This window comes from Uranotaenia lowii, chromosome 2 (assembly GCF_029784155.1).
Source record: "Uranotaenia lowii strain MFRU-FL chromosome 2, ASM2978415v1, whole genome shotgun sequence".
Classification (NCBI taxonomy): domain Eukaryota; kingdom Metazoa; phylum Arthropoda; class Insecta; order Diptera; family Culicidae; genus Uranotaenia; species Uranotaenia lowii.
This window is the reverse complement of record NC_073692.1, coordinates 101,167,639-101,179,236: the sequence shown is the minus strand read 5'-3', so window position 1 is coordinate 101,179,236 and position 11,598 is coordinate 101,167,639. Positions and strand designations below refer to the sequence as shown.

Sequence of the window (11,598 nt, the reverse complement as noted above, 5' to 3'; positions counted from 1 at the left end):
GAAAACTCTCGTTTTGTATAACATACTCTATGATATTCATAATTGCGCCAAGATAGCCAGCGGGAATTAATCTAATGAGGTTGAATATGTATGAGTTCAGAAGTTCAGAATTTTGGAAACATAAAAAAATTGTAAAGAACAATCTATAAGGATTACACCTATAAGGAATCATGTGTTAATCGATAACATGAAGAAATATTGTCATTGAGAATATTACAAGGAAGCTTCAAGATTTTTTTTTTTTGTAGTGAATTCCACAAAAACTTTCAGTATGCGATTTTTTGAAATTATCAAATTACCCACAGAGCCAAAAGAGTATAAGAGCAAATGATCCATGAGTTAATAATACGGAACGATTTTCATGTTTCAAACTATATTTCGTGATTTCTTCAGATTTTTAGAAATTTATTTTCATACCTTTATATTCGGAAGAAAAATACAAATTATTTTAAAACGTATTGAAAATTGCCAAAAACGTTTTTTTCTCGACATTTGATTTTATGCACTTAACCTTTTTAGCATCAATGCAGTAATTATGAAAATCCAAAGTTTATAAAATTTTTCCAGAAATAATAACAGAGAAAAAAGAACAGTAAAAACCTTTTAGAACTTCTAAAAACGAATAAAAATGTATAAAAACAAAAAAAAAACGAGCACACAAAATACTATAAGGCATTTATTATTATAGTATTAAATAGCAGACTTCAGAATTCAGAAGAAAATTTTTTTAATCACCTTAAAATACCGATTTTCATACCGATTTTTCGGATTTCCATACCGAAAAAAGATTTTTTTGGGTTCAAAAATACCGATTGAAATGTGGCATCACTGGGTGGGAGTGAGTCCGACCTCTCTTCTAGTACGATCGCACACGCTGGACTGGACAGTCGGCGTATGCTGATATCACGAAAACACTAGAGTGGGAGATGTTTTTGGATCGAACCCTCTCTCCTTGGAACTACAATTGCGCCTTACAGCTATCCAAATAGTGTGGCGGCTTGTTTCCACCAAACGGCACCTAAACAAAAGCCCTGCAGGCAAACAATTTGTCAGTAAGCATCAAAATGAATGAATTGATCACGTCCTACCTCTCAGGAGGGCTTTGTCGACGTAGTGGTGCTCCTAGTCGGGAACGCAGCGATCGCACGTCTTTTAGTCGAGATGCACTTCTATATTAGAAAATTTGCTTTTAGGAATCTGTTCCAATAAAACTCAACGCACATTGTTACCTTTCGATGTGTATGATTTTCAGATCCACTGGCTGTCGTCTGGTGCTAACGAGATGTGTGCCTGGCTGCAATCTTAATCTCCTTCCTGGAGATGAGGATACTGATCGTGCTGATCGAATTGAACCTTGGATGGATGGTGACGTTAGTTTTGACGACTTTAATTTTGAAGAATGAACTTTCGTTTTTACCTTTCTCGCTGTTGTGATGCTCGTGATCGTTTTGTCGCAGGATCTACTTCCTTGCAGTTTTTGGGGTGCTGATCGAGTCGAAGCTTGGATGAAGGCATAATAATGTTAGATTGACGAATTCAATGATTGGGAATAAATCGTTTTACCTCGTTGTTTTGGAGGAGTGAGCTCGGTCAGGCACCTCGCGCGACTATGTAAAACCAACGATGACGAATTCGTTCAAAGTGCCTTTTTGAAGGGAAATTAAACCTTTTGTACTAGGGTCAACACGACTTCGTATTTGATTACCTTCAATTGGCGTATAACCTCGATGTAGATTCCCGATCAATTGCACTTCGGGCAAACTAAATGTGCTTTTTTTTTTTTTTTTTTAAATATGTCTTTATTAGTCTTTTAATCATTACATTTAAGTTACATTATTAAAGTTAAATTAAAGTGTTCAGATCAATTATGATCAGTTCAACTTTTTGATACAGTTAATTTTAAACATTGTTTATTTGATTTAAATTTGCTTAAGCAATAAATAATTTGATTTATAGGAGAATATCCTGTTGAGCAAAAAAAAAAATGTATAAACTTAATCCTAAATCCTAAAAACTACTTAATTGTAAAGAGAACGAATCTCTGCGATGGCAGACTGCATCGATTTGCCTCTGAAGTTGGAGATGATGTTGTTGGCCATCTCTCCGATAGATTCTATGCCTGCAATCCGATGAAGATCTTCGGTGCTGTGCCAAGGTGGAAGCCGCAAAATCATTTTCAGAACCTTGTTCTGAATCCTCTGCACTGAACCAAATCTGGAAATAAAATCTACTAGGTCGTTTCAATATTTTTTAAAGTTAATCGCTCAAATACAAAGTAATGATTTATTCTGTACAAGTTATTAGAAAAATCAATAAATTCTGGAAGTGTATTTTATTGATGAAAAACATACTAAAAAGTATAGGAAAATCTAATGAATTCCATGAGCCTAATAATCCTAATCAAATGTATTAGAAAATCTATTAATTTTCAAATATTTATTTTTATATGGAATTTACATTTTGCATATCTAATAAACTAACTAACAATTCGCACCGACTCGATTGTTATGTGAATTTGGTAAGAAAACCCGTAAAATGGCCAAAAAAGTACTGCAAACTGTACGCACCGAGGCCGAAAACATCGCTAGCGATGAAGGTAAGTTGAAAATCTGTTTTGTTTAGCGATAATTTTAATTTTTTCTACCCCCCGTACAGCTCGCAGTAGATGCGAAAAAAAACTTCACCCACCCGGCCGGACAAACACCGGAACAGTTCCAGCGCCGAACGAGGTGAAAACTGGGCAGAAACGACCATACATTCACATCATCAACAGCAGGAGCAATACTTTGGCGGAAAAAAAACATCACTCGTCCAGTTCCTCAATCATCATTGCGACCACACAACCAGTCATAACATCCCGAAGGCTGGAGAATTGTGCTAATGACCGGAATCCAGCTAGCATTATGTAAAGAGTATTCCGCTTGGTTTCCCTGCTGTAAGTATACAATTTTATTTTAATTTCTCTCCAGTTCCCTAATATGTTTTTACTTTTAAACAGTGCCGGATCTCTTCACACAAAATTTAGCAACTGAAGAAGAAAATATTCCGAATTCGGATCGAAACGAATCAAAAACAAGAACAAAGAATAAGTCGCCACATCAAAAGCCGCAGCAGTGGACTCTGGCATAAGAAAACATCCAACAGCCGTCACTGATCGTATCACCAACACCACCACTAGCCCGAGCATTGACCGGTAAAGGTAAGTAGAAAACGGTTTTGTTCAGCGAAAAATTGCATCTTTTTTGTACCCTCCTACAGTCCCGTACAAACACCAGAGCATTTCCGGCGCCAAACAAGGTGAACACTGGGCTGGAACAATCAGCACCACTTCATCAACAGCAGCAAAAGTAAACATTACTCTGACGGATGAAAACTCGTCCACGATTGCGACCACAGACAACAGCCGCTACCGATCAGAAGCATCACCAAATCCAACATCATACATTCGCTGGAAGCATTCTCTCTCATTACTACCCGCTTATCGCTGGAAGAGCCTATAGCTACAAGTACTTGATTTTTCTTCTCCCACGGCAGAAGAGCACCCGGCAGCGGAAGTGGCTCAAGCAGCCGTTACATTTTTTTGGATAGTTACTCGGACAAAATTCTGCGGCTCAAACAGGAACAGAAGGCTCTGCAGGCACGGCTTCAGCGGCAATCGACGTCACCGGATTCCCGGACCAATGGTTCGGGACTGCGTAAGCCCGGTCAAGATCCATTTGTCGGAGGTCAGAAACGGAAGAATCCATTTTTCAGGTGAGTGAACGAAGGGTCCAATTAAAGTCAAGTTTTAATTTCAAAGTTTTAATTTGATTTTTTTTTCAATTTGGTGATTTACCTACTTAAAAAATAAAAACTAAAAATGGTACTAAAATTCTGCAAAACTTTGATTCTAATTTAATTAAGGAAAAATATTATTTGTTGACATATAATTTTTTTTGCCGAATGATTTTGAAGATTTAAATAAACTTTTTTTTTACAGAAGTGACGATCCTGTTCAGTAAGACCACTTCCAAAGAAGTGCTGGCCACTGATGCTACAGTTGCGAACAAACTTTTTGAGCCAAGTTCACATCGATCCACACCAACAACTGATCGGTAATCAGTGCCAGTAAGCTACCAAAGCCCATCAAAAATTTTACCATCGATAGGAGGTCTGACGTCTTAAGACCGTTTCTTCGGAATCAAGAATTCGTCGGCTGGTCTAATATTTCGCTTGGTGCGAGATTCTATCAAAGTACATTAAACTACAATACAAAGATTTTACAAAAGGAACTTGATGGATACGCAAATTTGAGGTAAAAATGTGTTTCCAAAATATTTTCATTAAAAAAAATTTAAAATTCGTTTCATTTTTACAGGTAGAGTAACCTGGATGATGATTCAGATTTCAATCCTATTTTGCGATCCTGGTCTTATGCTAAAGTCGGTGGAACGGTGGATGGCATCGTCAACAACGTTGGATAATATAGGATAGGGAACTTACAATGAAAACGGAACAACCACCCCCGAAGTGTCATTTCCTAATTTGAGCACTTAAGTGATTAATAAAATATTATAATGCTTCAAGCCCAGATGTTTCATTTTTCATAACAAATCAATTTAAAATCGAAAGTAGAATTAAATACATTCATTTTATTGTTTAGAATAATCATTTTTATCAAATTACGATGAAATTACTTTCACTGGAAATTCCTATAAAATTTATCGAACCGCTAAACTATATGCGCAAAATTTTTCGCTCACTTATAAAAAGTATTGGATTTTCTAGTAGTGCAAAAATACTAGAATTCCTAATACAGTTTATAGCCCGATTTTGTTCAGTGTGGATGGCTTTCTTCCTCGTCGCGCAGCAGCTAGACCAAATCGGAACTGCATACATTATCGCTGGTCGAAAGACCTGTTTGTAGATAAACATCTTATTTCGCAGACACAACCTGGATTTCCTGTTGATGAGAGAATAAAGAGATTTAGTGTATTTATTACATTTAGATTGAATATCTTCAATGTGATTTTTAAAAGTAAGATTCCGATCAAGTGTAAGTCCCAAGTACTTCACGTGATCAGACCATTCTAATGAAACCCCATTAAAAGTTATGGAATGATTTTCATTAGGTTTTAAAAAATTTGCTCTTGGCTTATGGGAAATAAAATAAGTTGAGTTTTGGAAGCGTTAGGAGAAATTTTCCACATTTTCAAGTAATTCAAAAAGGAATTTAAATTTTGTTGCAATCTACTGCGTACCACCCGTAAATTTCGACCTTTGGCTGAAAGCAAAGTATCATCAGCAAATAATCTTCTACCTTTTCCTTCTGGAACATCAGGAAGATCAGAAGTAAAAATATTGTATAAGATTGGCCCAAGTATACTACCCTGAGGGACACCAGCTCTAATGGGTGTCCTTTCAGAGCATGAATTTTGATAGCTTACTTGTAAGGTTCGGCTAGTCAAATAATTTTGAATAATTTTGGTGAGATATACAGGAAAATCAAATCGAGCTAATTTAGCTACTAAACCTTTGTGCCAAACACTGTCAAAAGCTTTTTCAATATCAAGAAGAGCAACACCAGTTGAATAACCCTCAGATTTGCTAGCGTTAATCATATTAGTTACACTCAAAAGTTGATGTGTAGTAGAATGTCCATGACGAAAACCAAATTGTTCATCAGGGAAAATAGAATTCTGATTAATGTGAATCATCATTCTATTCAAAATAACTCTCTCAAATAGTTTACTTAAAGAAGGAAGCAAACTAATTGGTCGATAACTTGAAGGCTCTGAAGCACTTTTTCCAGGTTTCAAAATTGGAGTTACTTTGGCATTTTTCCATTTATTGGGAAAATAAGCCAAGTGAAAACATTTGTTGAAGATTTTAACTAAAAAATTTAAAGTGCTTTCAGGCAACTTTTTAATAAGAATATAAAAAAATCCCATCTTCCCCCGGAGCTTTCATATTTTTAAATTTTTTGAAAATCAATTTAAGTTCATCAATATTTGTCTCACAAGAACTTTCAAACACATTTTGCTTTGAAAGAATATCATCAAATTCTAGGGAAATTTGAGCGTCAATAGGACTAACAACGTTTAAATTAAAATCATGAGCAGACTCAAATTGTTGGGCTAATTTTTGAGCTTTTTCTGAATTAGTTAAAAGAAGTTTATCCCCATCTTTCAAAGTAGGAATTGGCTTCTGGGGCTTTTTCAGAATTTTTGTTAATTTCCAAAATGGCTTTGAGTAGGGTTTTATGTCCTCTACTGCTTTAGCAAAATTTTCATTACGAATGAAATTTAAACGACGTTTGATCTCTTTTTGAAGGTCGCAATAAATAAATTTTAAATAAGGATCCCTAGTACGTTGATATTGGCGTCGACGAATGTTTTTCAGTCGTATCAAAAACTGAAGATCATCATCAATTAAAGGTTGATTAAATTTATGTTTAACTTTAGGTATTGAAGCGGCTTTAGCATTGACTATTGAAGTTGTCAAATTTTCTACAGCCAAATCAATATCTTCTATTGAATTCAGTGGAACATTTACATCTAAATTACGTTCAATAAAATTCATATATCGCTCCCAGTTAGCCTTTTGAAAGTTAAAAGTTGATTTTAAAGGGTTTTCAATGGGACTTTGGGATAAAGAAAATGTTACTGGAAGGTGGTCTGAATCGAGGTCCGCATGAGTAACTAATTGACTACAATGCTCGCCTAAATCCGTTAGAACCAAATCAATTGTGGAAGGATTTCTAATTGAAGAAAAACAAGTATGCCCATTAGGATATTCAACAGTATAATAACCTGCAGAGCAATCATTAAACAAAATATTCCCATTAGAATTTGATGAAATATTATTCCAAGATCGGTGTTTTGCATTAAAGTCACCAATAATAAAAAATTTAGATTTATTTCTGGTGAGTTTTTGTAAATCTCCCTTCAAAAAATTTTTCTGTTCACCGCTGCATTGAAAAGGCAAGTATGCGGCAACAATTATAATTTTCCCCATAGAAGTTTCTAATTCAATTCCAATTGTTTCTAAGACTTTTGTATTGAAAGAAGGAAGAAGTCTAAATTTGAGACGACTATTGATGACAATAGCTACACCCCCACCTTGTCGATCAAGTCGATCATTTCGTAAAATTTTAAAGAAAGCATTGCTTTTCAAGTTATTGTCTGGCTTTAAAAAAGTTTCAGTGATGGCAGCAATATGTATGTTTTGAGTTTTCAAAAATAAAAAGAATTCATCTTGGTTAGCCAGCAAAGATCTAGCGTTCCAATTCATAATATTTAAACATCTATTTGGATCCATGAGGGAATCGTAAAGTCATAATAATTTTGTTAGCATAATTAAAAGAAGTTTGGAAAGCTTCAAACATTGAATTTGCTTTCAACATAAGTTGCATCATTTCCATTAAATTTTGATGCAAAAATTTTAATTTTTCCTCAGTAATCTCACCCAAATCAACAAAATTGTTAGGATCAGAAAATGAAGGAGAAGAACAAGTATTTGAATTTCGGGGATTTTCCCAAGCCTTCGCATGAACGTTGAGACTTGGTTTTTTCTCATTTTTATTAGTTAAACCTGAAGAGGGAAAGCCATTTTCAACCACCTCTGAGAACGATAAACAACGAGTCTGTGGCGCAGAATCAGCCCAGGTAACATTAAAATCACTTCGGGTATTACCCAGCCGTGATTCCAATGTAGGCCGAGGCTGACTGCGAACAGGCAGGTTGTTTGCCGGTCTGACGTGTGTAGACGAAAAAGAGGAAGGAGGAGAAGAAACTTTTCTGGAAACTTTGGGGTTTTTCCTAGAAGCAACAATTTTTGCCCTAACGGGACAATCTAGAGAATTCGAGGAATGATTACCTGCGCAATTCGCACACTTAAAAAATTCTGTTTTTGGCTTATCACCACCAAAAAGGCATTTAGATTTTTCATGATCGAATGAGCCGCAAAACATGCATCTGGCATTCATTCTACAATTTTTAGTGCCATGACAAAAAGCTTGACAACGACGACATTGTGTAATGTTTTGTAAAAAATTGGTAGAAGATTTACGAAAAGGTTCGAATTTGACTCTACAATGAAACATAAGACGAGCCTTTTCAAGAATTTGCAAATTATTAACCTGATCCTTTTTAAAATGGATCAAATAAAGCTCAGGAGCAAAACCAACACTACTGGTATTATTCGTGTTGGTTCTTTTCCTCATTTGAATTACTTGAATTGGAGAAAAACCTAATAAAGAATTTAATTCAGTTGTGATCTCATCCGGTGTTTGATCGCCAGTGAGACCACGAAGTACAACTTTAAATGGACGATCACTTCTAGTGTCGTACGTAAAAAATTGGTGTTTTTTATTATTCAAATAATTTAAAACCTTTTGAAAATCATTAAAAGATTCCGCCAATATACGAGCAGTTCCCCTTCGACCGATCTGAAAAGAAATCTTCACATCCTTGACGGAAGTGACGATTTCTTTTCGAAAGGCATTGAAGTCAGGAATCGTGACCGTTATTGGTGGAATCTTTTCGTTTTTAAGAGTATAAGAAGAAGAAGGTTTCTTAGTACTCTTATCAGAATTAAATATGAATATTTCCTCATCACCGATGTTATGAAGGACATCGAATGAGTTGGAAATTTCAACTTTTTTGGGCGATGGACCTGAATTAGGCTCGGCAATTCGTTTCCTACCGGCCCTTGAGCCAGCCGATGACTTCCCCATGCTGGAAAGAAAAGAGAAAATATGAATAAAAGAAAATGAAAATAATCTTAGCACTGAAAAGTGCTGATTGAAATACAGGTAAGGAAAAAATAAATAATGTAAAATGTTCCTGCAGGTACACAGCAACGATACGATGCTCCGGCGTACGTGTTGACGGCTCAACGGTACAGATGGAAGTGAACTAAATGTGCTTAATTTCCGCGTAGTATCACTGAACTATTAACCACAGTCGGCTCTTTCTCGTGTGCGTTTCCACGGAAGTTCCTCTGACAGATCATTCGATGACAGTGGGTGGCTCAACTTTCGAATAGCTTAATATTGGAGTGGCTTATCGTGCGAATGATCATCATTTGGATGCGCAGGCTTTTGCCGATCTTCAGTGGTTCTTAAATTCTGCTCTGCTATTAAATTTGTACACGGTAATACAACTCCACTTTTATCTCAAAAGAAATTTTTGGGAATTTAAACAGATTCCCAAAAATTTCGCTTTTGCTTGAGCTTTACTATAATACTTGTATGTATCGTACTGCTGTTCGACGAATCATCCACAATTTGGAACTCGAAATCAGCTTATCTCAAAGTATGTTGTATGCTTGCTTAACTACAAAATGTGTTGTTCCTTTCACCTTTGACAATTGGTGACAAATTTATAGTGGAACTTTTCTGCGCAGAAATTAATTCAAGTTTTATCCTATGGTTGACTCTCCTTATCTAAGTATTATGTTGGAAATTTGGCACTATCGATTGGTCCTCGATCTTCATAATGATGGTTGGGGTAGACTATTCTATTCGCTATATTATTTTGTGCTTTTGATTTGGAGCTTATTTTATTTTTGAGCATTAATTGTGGTGTTACTTTGATTTCAAATATTGAGCTTTGTTTTACATATTGGGTTTTTTTTTGTTTCATTCTAATTGCTGGATAATCTATTAATATTTGAGTTCTGGTAGCTATTGCTTTGGTATCTAATCTGCTTTTATATCTTTCGCATGGTACACTCCGGTCTTGGAGGTTTTGATGTCCTCTAGAAGGTAATTGTTGACTCCCTGTTTTTGTCTCACAATGCTTGGCAAGAATTTCGGACCCAATTTCTTCGTCCGATGATCCGCTGCAGATGATAGCTCAAATGAGCGCCTCCATACGATGTCACCGACTGCAAATCCTCTGTCACGAGCTCTTAGATCGTATCGTTTTCTGCTGTCTTCGTGTGCTTTGGTAATCCGCGCCAACACAAATTGATGGATGTTCTCAATGACTTTCATTCTCGCTGAGTGGGCGGCTGTCAAGTCTTCTGCTGTGTTTAGGTTTGCTTGGGGGTAAGCGTCTGTGAATAAAATGTGATCTCTACCAAAGTTGCAGAAGTGTGGGCTGCAGCCTAAGGTTTCCTGTTTTGTTGTATTTATGGCGCAAACTACTTGTTGGATGTGGACGTCCCATTCTCTCTGATCAGCGTCAAGCAATGATCTAATACACGTGATTAGAGTACGATTGGTTCGTTCAGCTGCGTTGCACATAGGCGTATAAAATGCAGTACGCATGTGGATCACGTTGTATCGCTTCAGGAGGGCCTGGAATGTATGGGATAAAAACTGGGAACCAGAGTCTGATACGATTATTCTTGGAACAGAAAATCGCAGAAAAACGTATCCTTCCAAAAAAGCGACCATTTGTTGAGCGTTGGCCGTGCGGAACGGTTCGACAATGATGAATTTAGTTATCCAATCCACGACTACTAACAGAACAGTGAATCCTTTTTTAGATCGAGTCATGGGACCTATCCAATCTATCGAGATGAGCTCCCATGGAAGCTTGGCGGGTTTGGAGTTTCCTAACGTTGGTGTGAGAGCTGCGTTCGGTGCTTTCGATGCCTTACAGGAGTCACATGCTCGTACGTATTTTTTGACATCGACTGACATGTTGGGCCAATAGTAGTCCCTTTGAATTCGATGTAACGTGCGATCGAAACCCAGATGTGCCGCCGTGGGGATGTCGTGAAAATGATGAATGATATTGCTTCTCTCGGAATCCGGAATTACCCGCTTCCAGCGATGGGATCTGCCTCCCGTTTCCTCTACCACAGCACAGTTTTTATATAAGTTGCCCCCGATAACTCGAAAGTCTGGAAAGTTGTCCCCTTCTGACTCAACTTTGCTTTTGAGCTCGTTGTACCAGGGATCTTTCGTGATAATCTTATTCGAAATACAGTTTACCAGCTCTATTCTGCTTAGGCAATCTGGAACAATGTTCGCCGATCCTTTACGATAACGGATGTCGAAAGAGTATGCGTTGAGACGAAGTATCCATCTGGCTAGTAGAGGTGTAGGATTTTTCATTGTTTTTAAGTACAGAAGGCTCGAGTGGTCACAGTAAACGGTGAAATGGGTTCCTTCCAGGTAGCCTCGGAATTTTTCGATCGACCTGATTACCGCTAAACACTCCCTATGGGTGACAGAATATTTTCTTTCTGATGGGGATAATTTTTGTGAAAAGTACGAGATGACACGTTCCCCAAACTCTCCTTCTTGCGTGAGAACTGCCCCAATCGCCACGTCACTTGCATCGCATGCTACGGAAAATGGTTTTTTGTAGTTTGGAGTAGCGAGTACAGGAGCAGATGTAAGCTGTGTTTTCAATGTTTGAAAGGCTTTTTCGCATTGTTCTGACCATTTAAACTTGATTTTTGACTTTGTAAGTTCTGTGAGTGGAGCAGCTGTCTTCGAAAAGTCCTTAATGAATCGCCTGTACCACCCACACATGCCAATAAATCGCTGAATTTCCTTTTTTGACGCTGGAGTAGGAAATTTACTAATAGCTTCTACCTTTGACTCATCGACGTGCCAACCTTTGTCATCCAACACGTATCCTAGATAGCTTAGACTTC

At 37.0% G+C, this 11,598-nt stretch overlaps 2 long non-coding RNA genes across 5 annotated transcripts; one reads left to right on the top strand and one right to left on the bottom strand.

Moving 5' to 3' along the window:
- Window positions 1-780: 780 nt before the first annotated feature.
- Window positions 781-1,741, bottom strand: LOC129750043 (uncharacterized). Of its 2 annotated transcripts, XR_008738266.1 has the most exons (5): window positions 1,564-1,741; window positions 1,418-1,500; window positions 1,230-1,353; window positions 1,089-1,169; window positions 781-1,031 (listed from the first exon to the last, which is right to left on the bottom strand). It is a non-coding gene; the product is annotated as an uncharacterized LOC129750043 (long non-coding RNA). The 2 variants fall into 2 exon arrangements; XR_008738265.1 differs by having other exon boundaries at window positions 1,418-1,741.
- Window positions 1,742-2,219: 478 nt separating this feature from the next.
- On the top strand, window positions 2,220-4,565 carry LOC129747770 (uncharacterized). Of its 3 annotated transcripts, XR_008737575.1 has the most exons (7): window positions 2,220-2,518; window positions 2,549-2,596; window positions 2,656-2,935; window positions 2,999-3,199; window positions 3,259-3,753; window positions 3,980-4,294; window positions 4,358-4,565. It is a non-coding gene; the product is annotated as an uncharacterized LOC129747770 (long non-coding RNA). The 3 variants fall into 3 exon arrangements; XR_008737574.1 differs by having other exon boundaries at window positions 2,220-2,596; XR_008737573.1 differs by having other exon boundaries at window positions 2,220-2,935.
- The last annotated feature ends 7,033 nt before the right edge of the window (window positions 4,566-11,598 follow it).